Below are 7,390 nucleotides of genomic sequence, written 5' to 3' on the forward strand. Positions count from 1 at the left end.
ATTCAATTAGATTTCTATAATAATTTTTATATTATTGTTCAGTCATCTTAAATTAGCCCATTATATGTTAATGAATTTTTTCTTTTCTCTTTTGTAGAAATTAAAGTTAGGCAGGGAGCCAACAATAGTTGAATCTTTTAATCGGACGCATAAGACAAAGCAAGGCATGGGAGGATATGTAGATAAGAGAAGTGAAGCTGTCATGGAAAGTATAATTTTTTTATGATTCATAAATATTATTGAGCTTGCTCATGTTTATCTCTTGTTTGATCCACCATAATGTTTTTCTCTTCTTTTAAATCAACTGGCAGGCAAAGTATTCAGCTGAATACTCCAAAAAATATGGTGATGCCTCCACCTCAGATGCTCCTCCACGTGATTATGACTTGTGGTTTGAGGCAACTTGTGAGACACGGGCTGAAGTCGGCAGGCCTTGCCGACTTCAGTCCCGTTCTCTTTTTGGAAGGCCGGAACAGAGGATCGCGATTTGCGATCCTCTCCGGCTCTTCCGGGGATGATCAGGGCGGGGATGTCGCTAGTCCCGCGGCACCCCCCCTCCAGCTCATCCGCGGCCGAACCGCGGCCGCGGATCTCGCTCGGCCGCCGCAATCTTCGCGGCGGAGAGCCATCACGAGGGGGTGATAAAACCCCCCAAATCCTCCTCCCTAGGGCAAACCGAGCCCTCTTCCTCCTTCTCTTTCCTCCTTCCCTCCTCCTCCTCTCCGATCGATGTGTCTTCCCGACCGAGCGCCGCCCGGATCCCCTCCGCGAGCTTCCCCTGCTCCGAGATCCAACCCCTCGGCTTCAAACATCGCCGCCGTCGCTTGACGCCGGACCGAGCCTCCCTCGGCCGGGATTTGCCACCTCCGTCGACCGCCGGTAAGCCCTCCTCCGTCGAGATCCTCCTCTCCTCTGTTTCAGCCCAAGCAGCCGAGATCATCATCTCGGTTGCTTCTCCTCCCCGTCGGTCCCTGCAACGCCGCCGGCCGCCATGGCGGCTGGCTAGCAGTCGATCGAGGGGTGGCCCCCGGCCACCCAAGCTGGTCACCCCCGCCGGCCACCTCCCTCTCTCCTCCGTCTCTTCTTCTCCCCCTGTTCGTGGGGGGGAGTTTGGGGAAGGAGGAGGCCCATCACGGGCCAAACTGGGCCGTTGGGCCCAGTCCACTGCAGGCCCAACTTGGGCCCAGTCCAGTCCGGTTGGGCCCAGTTGGGCAATACCCCCATGGGCCCAACTTGGATCCAGATCAAACCCGAGAATCCGAACCCGAACCCAAACCTGAACCTGAACCTGAACTGGAACCCGAACCCGAAACCCAGGATCCGAAACCCAAACCCATTTGACCAATAAACAGATTTTTTTGCAGTTAAGCCCTTGGCAGTATGCTATTTCAGAAATAGGGACTCCTGTAATTTGTATTTGATCCCTATAGGAAAGATTTATTACATAAAGGCCCCCAACTATATTTATTTAGTCCCCTCACTCAAGTTTTATTATAGAATAGTACCCTGTAATTAAGTATTAGTCCCTGCAATAAATCTTATTGTATAAATGAACAAATTAGAAGCCAACCTTGGGGGCCCTATTTAGCCGAGTCTATGCGGGCCCATTGGGCCGAGTCCGATATGGGCCCTATCAGGCCGTGCCCATTATGGGCCAACTTTGGGCTCTGTTGGGCCATGTCCAATAGTATTATTTTTGAATTTTGCTTAGTCTGAAATTAACAAGAAATTAATTAAACTTTAAACAGGTGAACCTGATCCGTCTACCTGAAGTAGGAATCAAGCGAGAAGATGTAAGTAACTTAATACTTCAAGTGTGATTTCTAAATTATTTAATAAACTGATTATGTTTTGATATATGTTTTGCATTCAGTAAAATGGGTCAGACATGTTAAATTTTATTTGAAAATCATGTTATATGCTCTGAAATCCATGAAATATAATTGGACAATTTCTGAAATATATTTTTATATATATATATATGCATTCTCAGCATGGCTATGATCTGTTCTGTTCAGTTCTGGCCCCGCCAATGGGGATTATACGTTGGACCTGTCGACTTGTAATCTGTGAGGAACCGGTTTCGACACCGTACCACCGGTGATTAGAATAGTGGTATTTGGATACCGTACCACCGGTGCTTAATAATAGTGGTGTTTGGCACCTTGTGCAACCCATGCCACTGGGTTACGTGGCCGTAGCCTATTATGTTGAGATTCTGGTATCAGAGTTTTTGGAAAAATGATAATAAGTTTTGAAAATAGTAAAACAATGTTATTTATGATTTATCTTATTATCCTGTATTTTGATCTGATATGCTCTGACCCCACTCTGGGATATTTTGTTGCTTACTGGGCTAGTGTAGCTCATTATTATGTTTTTCTCCATTTTTCAGATCCAGAGGCTTGATCGCACGGGATTGGGGAGTGCGTTAGAGTTTCCGATGATTCTTCAGTTATTGGCATTTTAGTTAGTTTAGTTTGGACATTTGAATTATATTGGCATATGTTATTCTGAAATTTTGTAAGACTGCTTTTGAACAATTTAAATAATTATGTCAATTTTGAACATCTGTATCTGCTTTGATGTAATCCGTTGCCTTGCACGCCTGCGCGGCCCGCCGTGCGGGCGTGCGGCGTCTGCCGCGCCTCGGGCTCGGGGACGGGATTGGGGAGTGCGTTAGAGTTTCCGATGATTCTTCAGTTATTGGCATTTTAGTTAGTTTAGTTTGGATATTTGAATTATATTGGCATATGTTATTCTGAAATTTTGTAAGACTGCTTTTGAACAATTTAAATAATTATGTCAATTTTGAACATCTGTATCTGCTTTGATGTAATCCGTTGCCTTGCACGCCTGCGCGGCCCGCCGTGCGGGCGTGCGGCATCTGCCGCGCCTCGGGCTCGGGGCGTGACAGATTTGGTGGTATCAGAGCTTAGGTTTCAGATTCCTAGGGATTGTATTTGAAATAGTCAGATGGAGCTTAAGTTTTAGGATCTTTAGGATTCGTCAGAAAGTTTGAGAGATGGGTAGACATTAGGCCATTTGATGAAGGCATTTATTTGCTTTTGTTATTGATAAATTTGAGTTATTTTATCATAATTTTGAAATGCTAAAATTAGACTGCAACCTAATTATGGTCGTAACCAAAGTGTGAATGAGCTACTCTAAGAGTTTTCTTGGTAGAGCAACTTGTATTTCAAGTTATGATTAATTAGATTTTGACTAAATTAAGTGAAGGAATATTAATCATGAGTTATTATCGTGCAATGTAATTATTTGGAAAGTTTAACTTGATATCAGGCACTGTGAATATTGCTTCTAGTTGAAGTTAATTATTTTGGTAGCAATTTAAGATTCATCTATAAAAAGATGTTTAAAGCTTGGACTAGAAAATATTCATTGAAATCTGTATGTGGATCATGCATGGAGCTCGTATATAGAAGGAAAATATTGATCTGAGTTGTGCAGCAGAAATTTGATGAACTGAGTAAATTTAAACTGGTCAAAAATATTGACTGTGTTTTGGTAACATGTTATGATGAAAGACTATTTTATTCAATAATGAAAGATTTTGTTAATAAGGGAAGGTGAACACTATTGATTCTCAGGTCAATCCTGATATGATTATGTTATTTCTTGGATAGACTTTGCTATTTTTGGGTATGCTAAGAAAATAATAATAATAATGATAATTTGAACGTATCATGACTCGGGTTAGTTGATTGATGACCAAATATGGTCTAATTTGTTAAATATTTGAATAAACCATGCATTATTTGCTCTCATCTTATGATTTATAAGTTTAAGTTAAAGGCTGGCATATTGAATCATGGTATCAATACTTTGCCTTCTTAGACCTACTTTTGCGGTTTGATACAAATCATTTTTGAGATAAATCGTTGCTATCTAATGATTATCAGTACATGTTTATTTTGTGAATCATATTCTTAGCAACATAATAATTTGACTCTAAGGTTAGTCATTATCCTTTGAGGGATCAGCACACTACCGGTTGCTTCTGTTTATGCTTATATACTATTTGATACTGGTGCTGCACATTCATTATGTCATCGATATTTGTGCGAAAACATGATCTACCTTGCATGCTGTTAGAGTATGATTTGCATGTTAACACCCCTGCTGGAAGTGGGATGATGGGTAATCAGGTCTGCAAGACTTGTCCGGTTCAGATAGTAGGTAAAGACTTGCCTGCTGATTTGATAGTTATAGATACGCATGACTTTGGCATAATTCTCGGTATGGGCTACTTAGCATCACACTTTGCTACCATTAACTGTCATGAAAAGCGGATAAAATTTTAGATCCCTCGAGATACTGAATTCAGCTTCATCGGCAGTGGTGCATATACCTCCCCTCGAATTATTTCTGCTATGCAAATTAAGCGACTACTTAGAAAGGGGAGTATGGCATATATTGCCACAGTGGTTGACACTAGACAGTCAGATCAAAGATTTGAAGATATCCCAGTAGTAAATGAATACCCCGATGTCTTTCCGGAAGACCTCCCTAGCTTGCCACCAGATAGAGAAATTGATTTTGCAATTGATTTGATTCCTGGTACCACACCAATCTCTAAGACCCCCTATAGAATGGCTCCAGTTGAAATGAAAGAATTAAAGGAGCAGTTGCAGGATCTTCTTGATAAGGGTTTCATCAGACCTAGTGTTTCACCTTGGGGAGCCCCAGTCTTATTTGTAAAGAAGAAGGATGGTAGTATGAGATTATGTATTGATTATCGAGAGATAAATAAAGTAACAATAAAGAACAAGTATCCTCTACCAAGAATTGATGACTTATTTGATCAGTTAAAGGAGTGATGCGATTTGGAATACGTGGAAAACTCAGTCCACGCTATGTGGGCCCCTTTGAGATTCTGGAAAGAGTAGGAGCTGTGGCATACAAATTGACACTCCCACCTTCACTGTCTGGAGTCCACAACGTTTTTCATGTTTCTATGTTAAGAAAGTATATTCCAGATATGAGCCATGTGGTAGAAGTGGCTCCTTTGCAGCTTAGAGAAGATTTGACATATCCTGAGCAGCCTGTACGTGTGGTTGATAGAAAAGAGCAAGTGTTGAGGAGGCACACGATTCCTTATGTTAAGATCCAGTGGAGCAATCACTCAGAACGTGAAGCCACGTGGGAGCTGGAGGACAAGATGAAGGAAAAATATCCGGACCTTTTTGCAAGCTAAGGTATGTTAAATTTCGAGGACGAAATTTTTCTAAGGGGGAGAGAATGTGAGACACGGGCTGAAGTCGGCAGGCCTTGCCGACTTCAGTCCCGTTCTCTTTTTGGAAGGCCGGAACAGAGGATCGCGATTTGCGATCCTCTCCGGCTCTTCCGGGGATGATCAGGGCGGGGATGTCGCTAGTCCCGCGGCACCCCCCCTCCAGCTCATCCGCGGCCGAACCGCGGCCGCGGATCTCGCTCGGCCGCCGCAATCTTCGCGGCGGAGAGCCATCACGAGGGGGTGATAAAACCCCCCAAATCCTCCTCCCTAGGGCAAACCGAGCCCTCTTCCTCCTTCTCTTTCCTCCTTCCCTCCTCCTCCTCTCCGATCGATGTGTCTTCCCGACCGAGCGCCGCCCGGATCCCCTCCGCGAGCTTCCCCTGCTCCGAGATCCAACCCCTCGGCTTCAAACATCGCCGCCGTCGCTTGACGCCGGACCGAGCCTCCCTCGGCCGGGATTTGCCACCTCCGTCGACCGCCGGTAAGCCCTCCTCCGTCGAGATCCTCCTCTCCTCTGTTTCAGCCCAAGCAGCCGAGATCATCATCTCGGTTGCTTCTCCTCCCCGTCGGTCCCTGCAACGCCGCCGGCCGCCATGGCGGCTGGCTAGCAGTCGATCGAGGGGTGGCCCCCGGCCACCCAAGCTGGTCACCCCCGCCGGCCACCTCCCTCTCTCCTCCGTCTCTTCTTCTCCCCCTGTTCGTGGGGGGGAGTTTGGGGAAGGAGGAGGCCCATCACGGGCCAAACTGGGCCGTTGGGCCCAGTCCACTGCAGTCCGGTTGGGCCCAGTCCAGTCCGGTTGGGCCCAGTTGGGCAATACCCCCATGGGCCCAACTTGGATCCAGATCAAACCCGAGAATCCGAACCCGAACCCAAACCTGAACCTGAACCTGAACTGGAACCCGAACCCGAAACCCGAGATCCGAAACCCAAACCCATTTGACCAATAAACAGATTTTTTTGCAGTTAAGCCCTTGGCAGTATGCTATTTCAGAAATAGGGACTCCTGTAATTTGTATTTGATCCCTATAGGAAAGATTTATTACATAAAGGCCCCCAACTATATTTATTTAGTCCCCTCACTCAAGTTTTATTATAGAATGGTACCCTGTAATTAAGTATTAGTCCCTGCAATAAATCTTATTGTATAAATGAACAAATTAGAAGCCAACCTTGGGGGCCCTATTTAGCCGAGTCTATGCGGGCCCATTGGGCCGAGTCCGATATGGGCCCTATCAGGCCGTGCCCATTATGGGCCAACTTTGGGCTCTGTTGGGCCATGTCCAATAGTATTATTTTTGAATTTTGCTTAGTCTGAAATTAACAAGAAATTAATTAAACTTTAAACAGGTGAACCTGATCCGTCTACCTGAAGTAGGAATCAAGCGAGAAGATGTAAGTAACTTAATACTTCAAGTGTGATTTCTAAATTATTTAATAAACTGATTATGTTTTGATATATGTTTTGCATTCAGTAAAATGGGTCAGACATGTTAAATTTTATTTGAAAATCATGTTATATGCTCTGAAATCCATGAAATATAATTGGACAATTTCTGAAATATATTTTTATATATATATATATGCATTCTCAGCATGGCTATGATCTGTTCTGTTCAGTTCTGGCCCCGCCAATGGGGATTATACGTTGGACCTGTCGACTTGTAATCTGTGAGGAACCGATTTCGACACCGTACCACCGGTGATTAGAATAGTGGTATTTGGACACCGTACCACCGGTGCTTAATAATAGTGGTGTTTGGCACCTTGTGCAACCCATGCCACTGGGTTACGTGGCCGTAGCCTATTATGTTGAGATTCTGGTATCAGAGTTTTTGGAAAAATGATAATAAGTTTTGAAAATAGTAAAACAATGTTATTTATGATTTATCTTATTATCCTGTATTTTGATCTGATATGCTCTGACCCCACTCTGGGATATTTTGTTGCTTACTGGGCTAGTGTAGCTCATTATTCTGTTTTTCTCCATTTTTCAGATCCAGAGGCTTGATCGCACGGGATTGGGGAGTGCGTTAGAGTTTCCGATGATTCTTCAGTTATTGGCATTTTAGTTAGTTTAGTTTGGACATTTGAATTATATTGGCATATGTTATTCTGAAATTTTGTAAGACTGC

At 44.0% G+C, this 7,390-nt stretch overlaps 2 long non-coding RNA genes across 2 annotated transcripts; both read left to right on the forward strand.

Moving 5' to 3' along the window:
* The first annotated feature begins 446 nt into the window (after positions 1 to 446).
* On the forward strand, positions 447 to 2,533 carry LOC148699621 (uncharacterized). Its single transcript, XR_016395700.1, has 3 exons — positions 447 to 879; positions 1,749 to 1,793; positions 2,396 to 2,533. It is a non-coding gene; the product is annotated as an uncharacterized LOC148699621 (long non-coding RNA).
* A 259-nt stretch (positions 2,534 to 2,792) lies between these two features.
* Positions 2,793 to 7,390, forward strand: LOC148699620 (uncharacterized). The gene is made up of 3 exons (XR_016395699.1): positions 2,793 to 5,738; positions 6,606 to 6,650; positions 7,253 to 7,390. It is a non-coding gene; the product is annotated as an uncharacterized LOC148699620 (long non-coding RNA).

Source organism: Phoenix dactylifera, chromosome 6 (genome assembly GCF_051530095.1).
Source record: "Phoenix dactylifera cultivar Ajwa chromosome 6, Ajwa_hap1_PhDact_Kaust_v1.1, whole genome shotgun sequence".
NCBI lineage: Eukaryota > Viridiplantae > Streptophyta > Magnoliopsida > Arecales > Arecaceae > Phoenix > Phoenix dactylifera.